At 31.9% G+C, this 12557-nt stretch overlaps 1 protein-coding gene across 1 annotated transcript in view; it reads left to right on the plus strand.

Moving 5' to 3' along the window:
* The first annotated feature begins 594 nt into the window (after nucleotides 1-594).
* The window catches only part of LOC114333032 (4F2 cell-surface antigen heavy chain), a 51500-nt gene continuing 39537 nt past the window's right edge, over nucleotides 595-12557 (plus strand). Inside the window, exon 1 of the mRNA XM_028282848.2 lies at nucleotides 595-769. The gene's annotated coding sequence lies outside the window, so the exon portion shown is untranslated. The remainder of the gene's footprint in view (nucleotides 770-12557) is intronic.

Here is a 12557-nt window from a genome sequence, read left to right on the forward strand (position 1 = left end):
CATGTACCAAAATATATAGTAACTGCGCAAGCTAAATAATGACGTCACTGCCTTGATGAAGTTTAATTCGCGTCTACCTAACTTTTTTATTTGCGTACACGTTAGCGTGTACCTAGACACAGCGAAATATAACCATAATAAAAACTAATGCAAAACTATGTGACATCACGTGCCGTTTGAACTATTTTATACCGCTGAAGACTTTAAATATGTATTTCTAAGTTATTACGAGTTTTTGAAGCATGAAATTTTGGAAATCTCATTTTTAAACAAAACTGAACATTATTATCTAATAAAAAAAAATGTGCAAGTTCCCTATTGGTAGAAGAAGTATCGGCCGACTGCGCAAAAGATGGAGTGACAACCTTCCATATAGGTATCAATCCGCCAATGAACAAGCAGAATTGCTTATAAAGAGGAAGAAGAAGAAGCCGAACATTGTTTTTTTATTAGAATGATTTTCTAAAATATGTTTTATTTACTTTTTTTGTTTGTTCTTTATTTCTTTTTGTATTTTTTTTTCAATCTGAATTTATCGTTATATTAAATAAGTCGAACCCCAAATTATGTGACGCCCATGTTGGCGTCGTCGCCACGACGCAGACGTCCTTCGATCGCAATGACTGTAGTCAGCTGTTTACCATGATTGCCATATTCACTTTTAAATACACACCAAAATTGTGTTATTAAAATAAATTGGTGACATATGGTCAACTCATTAATTCAGAGAGTTTTTAAAACAATATTGTAGTTCGCTAGTCTCTATTTGGTAAGTAAACTTTTATTTAATTTTTCGTGTGGACTATTATTAGATCGAGTAACATTACGCTACTTCTAACGCAGCGTGTGCAATTGTTGAATTTTAGATAAAATTTTTTAAAGGAAGAGTTCATCATAGTTTTCGGTCCCAGTAAGAAGTTTTCCTCGGCACATCTCAATATTTGAAGAGTTTTTCCGGCTATAATAAGTATACAACTATAGTCGTTTTCTGTAGAAATTTCGGCGTAGTTTTTAAGGGGATGGATACGTATTTTCGGCTACAATGCTATTTAAATGGGGATTCGTTTTTTTCGAATCCTGAGAAAACTAATAAGTATTTTTGAAATATTAAAACGCAGAATGAAAGATTACGTTCTTACCGAGGGCCGAAAGTCCCTGAAAACTGCTATAATGTTTATTTTAATGAGTTACAGGGGAGAAAAACTAAGAGAAAATGTAGTGTGATTTTCAATTTCAAATATATCATTCAAAAGAAACTATTTATTTATTCTAAGGGACTTTCGGCCCTCGATAATAATTTAGTCTTTCATTCTGCGTTTAAATTTTTTCAAAATATTTACTAGTTTTTTCAGGATTCGAAAAAAAATGGACACCATGTCCGTGGTGCTATTTTCCAAATCGAACATTTGCTATCTTTGTCATACAACGCACTGAGTCAAATAGAATATGTTGATAAAACAGTGACAGTTTTAAATATTTGACATAGCATCGGAAATATTTTGAGTTGTTGATTAAATAATATTGGTAGTGTACTTGATAAATAATTTATTTAAGACGTAAACTTAATAAAAAGTTATTTATTGTTTATTATTTATGGACAATCCAAGCAGAGAATACACCAGGATATATTCAGTGATCCAAGTATTTTGTTGTTAAAGATGTTCAAAATTGTAAGCGTTCTATAGTAGCAATATAAACTTACGTGCATAGAAATCGGCCCACTTAAAAATTTGGTCATTTTTGATGTCTCGTATTTTTTAAACCTGTTGGCCGATTTAAGTGATTTTTTGAACATGTTATAGCCTGATTCTTTAACAATACCATTGTAATAATATTGTTGCTAAACAGATAAACTTTCATTGTATACCAAGTGTAAGGATCAAACTGTATTTTTTCTCAAATTTTGCATCACCCTGTGGAATATTCTAGCATATATAAAATACTAAAATTAAAACTCGACTATAGCCTCAGGTTTTCTTAACATTCTGCTTTTTGATTAATTCGCTTATGTTGGATAATAAAAAAGTTAGGTACTTTAACAACTAGATATGTTCTTCATCAATACACGGTGTTTCTAAATAAGTGCGACAAACTTTAAGGGGTAATTCTGCGTGAAAAAATAATGACAGTTGGCTTGATAAACATTTGTCCGCAAATGTTTCGTTTCCGAGATACGGGATGTTGAATTTTTTCTTACAAACTGACGATTTATTTATTGCTTTTAAACCAATTGAGATATGCAAATGAAATTTGGTAGGCTTTAAGAGATAGTTATTGCGGATTATTTGACATAAAATTAGGAATTTAATATGCCCCATTGGCGCTCATACGGGTAATATGACCGATCATATTACCCGTATGTACGCAAATGGCGAATATTAAATTCTTAATTTTATGTCAAAAAATCCTCAATAACTACCTTTTAAAATCTACAAAATTTCATTTGCATATCTCAACTGGTTTTAAAACAATAAATAAATCGTTAGTTTGTAAGAAAAAATTTAACATCCCGTATCTCGGAAACGAAACATTTGCACACATACGTTTATAAAGCCAACTGTCATTATTTTTTCATGCAGAATTACGTCTTAAAGTTTGTCGCACTTATATAGAAACACCGTGAATTGATGACGAACATGTCTAGTTGTTAACCTTCGGATGACCAAGCGGGGGAAATTGTGACCACAGCGTATGTTTTTCTTTAATAAATTCAAAAGTATTTTCAATTTTTAACTCATTATTTTTTTATTTGACTTTAATATCATTCTAAATATCCTCATATTTTGAAATAAAAAAAATTCCCTATAATTTACGAATAAAAAATATATTCTGAAGTTGATGTTTAGTAAAATACCGTCTATTATGTGTAATTCCAAGTAGTTTTACGCTAATGACGTCGACTTTGCAAAGTAACAAGACACTTACTCAACATACACACTACACATGACACTAATACTCATGTTGTGACTGGCTGAATGAGATAAAGCCAGAGATATGTCAACAATAGATCTGGCTAGTCATATGCCACTCAATGCATCGGGGTGTAACGTCGATATCAAGTACGGTGGTCTAGCTATCTTTGTCTGTCGTGCGAGTGTGAGCGTATCTACCAAGAGGTGGGAGTAATGGAAAGACAGTGACACAGAGGCGGCAGCCATCATATGCTAGAGAGAGAAAGCTAAGCGCCGGTAGAGAGAGATAGATAGACTACCGACCCGAACTGTTCCGCGTTACGCTATTTTTCCGAGTTGGCCAAATCTATGTGTATAAGATGTTTGCATAAAGCCCACGCCATAAAAAAAGTTTAAAGTTAATGATGACATTGTCAAGTAGAGTGACATTCTAGTAATGTTTACATATCCATACCAGTGTGAATTTTACTACACGTAATTTGCCGTGTAAAGACAGAAAAAGTAGGGATAGCCGTAAAATATTTGCGAATTATGTAAAATAATTAATAATTTAGTACAAAAAATGCGACTTTTTCGAATTTTTACTAATATTACCATTAATAACAATTATACTTAAATATAAACATGTTTATATGTATATCTTTAAGTATAAATAGATACCTTTTTAAAGTAAACGAAATAAAAAAACTTTCAAAATGGCGTATTCCAAAATTTGTAAATTAATTTCTTCTTCTTTACGTGCTTCCGCGATGAAGGTTGGCAATCATCATTACTATTCTAAATTTTAACACTATAGTCCGAAAGAGTTCAGTTGAGCTGCATAGTGCATAATCTAAACCATTCTCTAAGGTTTCTCAGCCAGAACATTTTTCTTCTACATATACTGCGCCTTCTTTCTAACTCTGCATTATTATTTTAGGAACTTATATCTGTCACCTCATGACCCAGATATTGTAGTTTTCTTATTTTGATGGAATCCACTATCTCACTGCTCTTCTCTATTCTTCTTAGTACCTACTTCTTCATTGGTTATTCTGTCTGTCCAGGAGATTCTCAGCTTCTTCGATACGTCCACATTGCAAATGTTTCCAATCTATACAGATCATGTTTACTAAGAGTCCATGTATCCACACCATACAAAAGAACAGAAAATACATAACACTTTAGTACTCGTTTTCTAGGATTTAGGCAGAGGTCTCTACTAGCTACATAATATTTGCTCAAAAATTAAATTAATTTGTTGTTCCAAAAATAGTAAAATAAGACCAGCTCGTTAATTGTTCATAACTTTTAAAAAATAACTTAAACCTTTCTGCACAGGCGTAGCCACGTTTTATTTTCGGAGGGGGTTCAAAAAAATAAAACGACTAAAACTACATAAAATAACCTTTATATTCATAATAAAAAGTTGAAAGATGTTAATATCTTATCTTTTCGGGGGGGTTTGAACCCCCGATACCCTCCCTGGCTAAGTCCGTGCCTTTTTGACTGTTCTCAAAAGAAAATCTTTTTGTGCTTAAAAAGCTCTTAAAATTTCAACTTGATCCATCAATTAGTTTAAAAGTCATCCAAATTGTTTATCCTAGAGGTCACGTATCTTTAACAATAACTATTCTAGCTTATAATAACTTAAGACAAAATAATCTAAAATACGATATTCTGCGGTATCGTAAGAGGAATTACTTTCAATATGCACCGAAGAAACTTTTTAAAAATCATTCTTATAAACAAAAATTATTTTATTGTAAAGTCTTCTACCTTAGTATACTTCTTCTTAATGTTTTTCTGAAGCTATTTCCTTGTGGCATTTTTATAATAAACTATTTTTAATGGAAAATAAGCCACAATTTTACCAAAAAAATGATTTTATTAACGTTTCGAAGCCCAAATCGGGTTTCGTTATCAAAAACAAAATACTACTAAAATAAACAAAAATGTTGTTGCTAAGTAAAAAAATTCTTCTAATAATTTATTTAATCTGACTCATTTATATTGGCAATTCAGACGTATATTATACATTTTAAAGTAGAAGACTTTAAAATGATATCGCCAATATTTATGAGTTGCGTTCCTGAGACGACTTTACTAAAAGATAGTTCATTCGATTACATGAAATCAATCCTAACTCAAGAATATCCGTCACAAAAAAATCATAGCATGTGATCTGTCTTTAAAAAGACAACAAAATGCAATGATGACAGTAAAATTCTTGCGTTAGAGATTCCATAGTAAATCACGAGGGAAAACCAGGAAAAAACCTCGTGATACTATCCCGACATCGTAAGTATTTGGTCTTACATTTAATTTACTTTCAAAAAACTAATACCAAATTCTCACTTTAATATGTTTAAATTATAAATAATATTAATAATATATAGATATACAATAAGTAATACTAAAATATAAAATTTGTACTAACTCGATATGTTATTGACTTACTAATCGTGGTATTTTCTTTCTATTGACTTCCTCTTTCAGTATGGGTAACCACATCCTACTGCATTCTACCGAGGAATTTGCGACACAATTGGTTTCATTTAGCATAATTAGAGCCGCTTCTTTGATTTTTCTCTTTTTACTATCTGATTCTTTCAGGACTATACTTGAATCTCTCCACTAAACTCTATGTTCATTATCCCATGCGTGTTGACATATTTGAGATCTATCAAATTCTCTATTTTTAATATAAGACTGATGTTCACTTATTCTAACGTTCAATGGTCTTGATGTTTTACCTAAATAAAATTGTTCGCATTCACAAGGTATTTTATAAATGCAATTCTTTGTTCTTTCTTGTTCATTGTTAGGTTTAGTTTTAGATAGAATAGATCTCAATGTGTTTATTGTTTTGAATGTTGTTGAAATGTTGAATTTATTTCCTATTGTTTTAAGTTTCTCGGATAGTCCTTTTATATATGGTATTGATATTTTCCTCGTATTATTTCTTGTGAATGTTGTAGGATCCCGTTCTAAGTTGTTCTGTTCCATTCGATCCAATCTTGACAATTCCTTATTTATAAACGATAAGGGATAATCATTTTTTAATAAAACAGATGTTAACAATTGTTTTTCTTCTAAAAATGAATTTTCGTTAGAACAAGTAATTTTGGCTCTATCATATAAGGATTTAGTTATTCCCTTTTTAACGTTGATGTTGTGATTTAATTTGTAATTGAGATATCTGTTGGTGTGTGTTGGTTTTCTATACACTTGAGTCTCATATTTAGTATCCTTCTTTGAGACTAAAACATCGAGGAAAGGTAAAGTGTTATTGTATTCCTTTTCCATTGTAAATTTTATTGTCACTTCTTGATCGTTTATAATATTCAGGAATGTATCCAACAATTCTGATCTATGAGGCCCTATTGAAAACACATCATCTACATATCTCCACCATACTGTGGGTTTTAAATTTTGTTTAGAAATGATATTAGTTTCGAAATCCTCCATAAATATATTAGCCAATAATGGAGATAAAGAAGTGCCCATTGCTAGACCAAAATTTTGTTTATAGAATTCATTATTTAGTTGAAAATAGGTATTATTAATACATAATGTCAATAACTCCATTATAGCTGATACATTTTTTTTTGAAAGTAAATTAAATGTAAGACCAAATACTTACGATGTCGGGATAGTATCCCGATAAAAAAAAAACCTCGTTTTTTTCCTGGTTTTCCCTCGTGATTTACTATAGAATCTCTCACGCGAGAATTTTACTGTCATCGTTGCATTTGGTTGTCTTTTTAAAGACAGATCACATGCTATGATTTTTTTGTGACGGATATTCTTGAGTTGGGATTGATTTCATGTAATCGAATGAACTATCTTTTAGTAAAGTCGTCCCAGGAACGCAACTCATAAATATTGGCGATATCATTTTAAAGTTTTCTACTTTAAAGACGTATAATATACCTCTGAATTGCCAATATAAATGAGTCAGATTAAATAAATTATTAGAAGAATTTTTTACTTAGCAACAACATTTTTGTTTATTTTAGTAGTATTTTGTGTTTTGACAACGAAACAAACGTTAATAAAATCATTTTTTTGGTAAAATTGTGGCTTATTTCCCATTAAAAATAGTTTATATTTAGTCTTATCTAGAGGTCCCGTTCTTGGACTCCTCCTTTTTTTCAAGTGTTTTTGGGTGTTTTTGCTTGACTTTTTAAATTATATGCCATTATGTGCCATTAAATGGTATGATTCAAATTATTGTCTTATACAAAAAACTAGGTTTTTAGTATGGTATAACTAGACCCAAACCCAGACATCCAAAGTGAAAGTTATCCTCCACCACCAAATTGTTCTATATGGTCCACATAATGTTCAGAAACAAATCATTTTGAGCGTCGGATTTGGGGGGGAGAGGGGGGAGAAATCGGTAAATTCGTAGTTTTTTTACGTTTTTCGTAAATATTTCTAAAACTATACGATTTAGCATAAACAACCTTCTATTCTACATTAAATGTTCATGTTCTACATTAAATTTGCAATAAAAAAGGTCCTATGCATAATCCTTCTAAAATGAACGGTTCCAAAGTTACGGAGGTAGTATGGTATAATTGGTCCAAAAAAGGCCTAACCCAGACATCTAAAGTAAAAGTTTTCCTCCAACACCAAATTGTTCTATATGGTTCACATATTGTTCAATAAAAAGTTACACCATTTTGAGCGTCCGGTTTGGGAGGTAGATGGGGGAGAAGTCGGTAAATTAGTAGTTTTTTTGCGTTCTTCGTCAATATTTCTAAAACTATGCTTTAGCGTAAACAACGGTCTATATAAAAATGTTCTACATAAAATTTAAAACAAAAAAGGTAATATACATAATTGTTATAAAATCAACGGTTCCAGAGTTACGGAGATTGAAAAGTAGAGGTTTTCGATACTTGTTATATTATCTGGGCAATTGATGATGATTTTGGGTGGTGAGGTTGACCTTTCTTCAAGGGCTTATCACTAACATATCATCGGCCACTAAAATAGCAAATTTTATTTACAAAACACAATCCTGTTAAAGAAAATTTCTATAAATTGCCCAAAGAATATAAAAAGTATCGAAAACCTCCACTATTTTACCCTCCGTAACTCTGGAACCGTTGATTTTATAACAATTATGTATAGTCTCACAATAAAACACTGAAAACTTTTGTTTTCTATACTTCCACAAAATTTATTATTTACAACTATGTGACTACAGCTGTTTCGGCAGAGTGCCTTTCTCAAGTGATATAATTTACAATGTGTTTGCCTTTTTAAGTCTCTAACTGAAGAGGTTGAGGAGTGGGGAGCTGTTTGTCTCGAGTTGGTCATTCAGAATTATATCTGTATTTTTCAGTTTATTAATTTCCATAGATTCTAAAAAAGATAGCTTAAGGCCTTTATTTTGGATATGCAGAATTTGAAACTCTTCATTGAAAAAATGATTATGATCTAGAAGGTGAAGTGCGTATGTAGAAGTGTCTGTTTTTCTACTGTTGAAAGCCCTTTTGTGTTCTGCTATCCGTTTGTCAAAAGTTCTGCCAGTTTGACCGATGTACGTTTTCGGACAGTCACCACAAGTTAGTTTGTACACACCACTCTGTAGTTGCTTTCTCTTTCGGCTTTTATTGTTCTTAATATATTTCCTTAAGTTGTTGTTAGTTCTGAAAGCTGGTATTATTCCTTTCTTTTTTATGTATCTGGCTATTTTTGTTGTTATCTTGCCAGTATATGTGAGAGAGCAGAAGGTACTGGGTTCTTTCTGTGGTGGTGGATACACTAATTTCAGGGCTTTCTTATGGAGTTTTTTATTTAAAATTTTGTTAACTGTTTGATCGTTATAGCTGTTGTTTACTGCTATTTGTTTAATGATGTTTAGTTCTATCTCGAAGTTATTTTTTGTCATGGGAATTTCTGTCTGTCTATGTATCATGCTATGGTAGGCTGCACAACACAAATTAGCGTACGAAAACGTACATCGGTCAAACTGGCAGAACTTTTGACAAACGGATAGCAGAACACAAAAGGGCTTTCAACAGTAGAAAAACAGACACTTCTACATACGCACTTCACCTTCTAGATCATCATCATTCTTTCAATGAAGAGTTTCAAATTCTGCATATCCAAAATAAAGGCCTTAAGCTATCTTTTTTAGAATCTATGGAAATTAATAAACTGAAAAATACAGATATAATTCTGAATGACCAACTCGAGACAAACAGCTCCCCACTCCTCAACCTCTTCAGTTAGAGACTTAAAAAGGCAAACACATTGTAAATTATATCACTTGAGAAAGGCACTCTGCCGAAACAGCTGTAGTCACATAGTTGTAAATAATAAATTTTGTGGAAGTATAGAAAACAAAAGTTTTCAGTGTTTTATTGTGAGACTATACATAATTGTTATAAAATCAACGGTTCCAGAGTTACGGAGGGTAAAAAGTGGAGGTTTTCGATACTTTTTATATTCTTTGGGCAATTTATAGAAATTTTCTTTAACAGGATTGTGTTTTGTAAATAAAATTTGCTATTTCAGTAGCCGATGATATGTTAGTGATAAGCCCTTGAAAAAACGTCAACCTCACCACCCAAAATCATCATCAATTTCCCAGATAATATAAAAAGTATCGAAAACCTCTACTTTTCAATCTCCGTAACTCTGGAACCGTTGATTTTATAACAATTATGTATATTACCTTTTTTGTTTTAAATTTTATATAGACCGTTGTTTACGCTAAAGCATAGTTTTAGAACTATTGACGAAGAACGCAAAAAAACTACTAATTTACCGACTTCTCCCCCATCTACCTCCCAAACCGGACGCTCAAAATGGTGTAACTTTTTACTGAACAATATGTGAACCATATAGAACAATTTGATGTTGGAGGAAAACTTTTACTTTATGTGTCTGGGTTAGGCCTTTTTTGGACCAATTATACCATACTACCTCCGTAACTTTGGAGCCGTTCATTTTAGAAGGATTATGCATAGGACCTTTTTTATTGCAAATTTAATGTAGAAAATTTTTGTATAGAAGGTTGTTCATGCTAAACCGCATAGTTTTAGAAATATTGACGAAAAACCTAAAAAACTGCGAATTTACCGATTCCCCCCCCCCCCCCCAAACCCGTAGCTCAAAAATGGTGTGACTTTTTTCTGAACATTATGTGGACCATATAGAACAATTTGGTGTTGGAGGATAACTTTCACTTTGGATGTCTGGGTTATGCCATTATTTGGATCAATTATATCATGCTATTTAGTATAAGATGATGAAATACTAAATATTATAAGATGATTAGATACTAAACACCCAAATGTGTTTTGGAGTTTACTGGATTTTTCTTATTTTTTATCCTTTTAAAAAATATTAGCAATGCCGATAAAGCTGTTCTGAATATGGGAAATACATCGCCTCATGTTGTTATATAATTTTTGAAAATATGCTGTGTAATGATGTAGAACGGTAAACAAATTAGGTCAATAAAATAAAAACCCCAGAATAACTTGAAAACCTCGTCTAACCTAGGTTTCTCGGATAAACGAGGGTTTCATTTGCTTCTTTGATACCTGGAAATATTCTTTTTCATATTTTTTAATATCAATAGTAATTGGAGATGTATTGGTGCAGATTGTATCGAAATTAAAAATATTATTAACCCCGTCAGAACTCGCAAATACCCTTAAAATTCATGAAAACATGTTTTTTGTGGTTTAAAGGTGTTAAGCTTAATTTTAAATAGTCAAGGCTAAAGAAATTAATTACCTCAAATTATATTATAAACCATAAAAAACTCCTTGATTTATTTTGAAGTCTATAAAATTGAGAAAAAATTACAAAAAGCCCATAAAAATCAGTTTTCGGGTTTTTAAAGATGAAACCCTTATGGAAAACCTGTAGAAAAAATAATATATTTTGATAAAATAAGTAAAATAAAAAAAGACCTGCAGCCATCTCCAAAAAAAATTATAATTACGCTTTTTTCGAGAAAAATCCATTTTAGATCTACGGATCTATAAAAAATAGACAATTTTTGTAAAAGCCTCAAATATGAGTGTAAGTATTTTCAAATTTTTAAATTGATTGCAACTCACCAACAAAAAAATAAAAACGAAAAATTACGTTTTTGGTGGCAAGGGAGGGGGACGGGTGAAGAGTTACAATTGTGCTAAATCTTATTTTTTTAATCACACAGATTTAAAAAAAATTTAAAATTTAATTCTGGACGTGAGAGCATTTTGCCTATTTTGAGGGGGGTACTCTTAGAGATGCTAAACTGTAATATGTAATATAATCAAGTAATATGTATTTACAAAAGGTTTTTGTTAAGTAAAATGGAATAATTATTTCTATTTCTTACACATTTTTTGATTAAAAAAATAGTATGATACAATTGATCCAAAAAGGGCATAAGCCAGACATCCAAAATGAAAGTTTTCCTCCAACACCAAATTGTTTTATATGGTCAACATAATGTTCAGTAAAAAGTTACACCATTTTGGGCGTCGGGTTTGGGGGTGGTGGGGGAGGTGGGGAAAAAGTCGGTAAATCAGTAGTTTTAACTTTTCGTCAATATTTCTAAAACTAAGCGGTTTAGCGTGAACAATGTTCTATAAAAAAATGTTCTACATTAAATTTGAAACGAAAAGAGTCCTAAAACTAATCCTTCTAAACTGTGTGTAACTTTTTACTGAACAATAATTGGAACATATAGAACAATTTTGTGTTGGAGGAAAACTTTTATTTTGGATGACGGAGTTAGGCCTTTTTTGGACGGAATGGGACGTTTCGGCGTCGCCGTTTCGGCGTGGCCATTTCGGCGTGGCCGTTTGGGCGTAGAGCCGTTTCGGCGTAGGCCGTTTCGGCGTAGGCCGTTTCGGCGTCGGCCATTTCGGCGTCAGAAATTTTATTTTAGTTGACTAAATACCTACATTGAGGTTTATTGGTCAGGCAATTTTTTGGAAAAAAATCTTTTAATATAGTTATTTAAATACATTGGAGTTCATTGGTCACACAATTTTAACATTAATGGTCAAGTAGAAAAATAAACTAAATATATTTCTTTTATAAACATTTTGTTATATTTTATTCTGCAAATACCTATATTGGATTTTTTATTAATGCATATTAATAATAATTGCTGTTCTCTTAATTGTCCCAGAGCTAATTAGATGATAACTGACATTTTTCAACTTTAATGAGACATACATTATATGGTATATAGACATGGTATAAGAAAGTAAAGTATATATATGGTATAAGAAAGTAAATGTTCACACTCACGACTCCTCGGCGATGGACGTGGAAGTAGCACAAGTTGTTACAAAAATGAAAAAGCGTGCTACAGAAACAAACGAAAGGACAATAGTGGTAATCAATGAGTGCCTGAGAAATACAAGTCAAGCTTGTCATGGTCGGCTCCCAAACACTGGCGCGATGAGAAAATTCATCAGACGAAAACGTAACGAAGTTCATGCAGCCCCATCAAATCCGACAACTGTTGAAGAGTTAGTAATTCCCGAGTCTTATCGTGTTTACACGTTACAAGATGGTGTAGAAGAAAATTTTTTATTAGCAGATGATGGAGAAGGATTGCAAAGAATTTTGATTTTCGGGAGAGAATCGTGGCTGCAACATCTACAGACCTCAGATGTGTGGTATGGT

The sequence above is a fragment of the Diabrotica virgifera genome, chromosome 4 (genome assembly GCF_917563875.1).
Source record: "Diabrotica virgifera virgifera chromosome 4, PGI_DIABVI_V3a".
Taxonomy (NCBI): Eukaryota; Metazoa; Arthropoda; class Insecta; order Coleoptera; family Chrysomelidae; genus Diabrotica; species Diabrotica virgifera.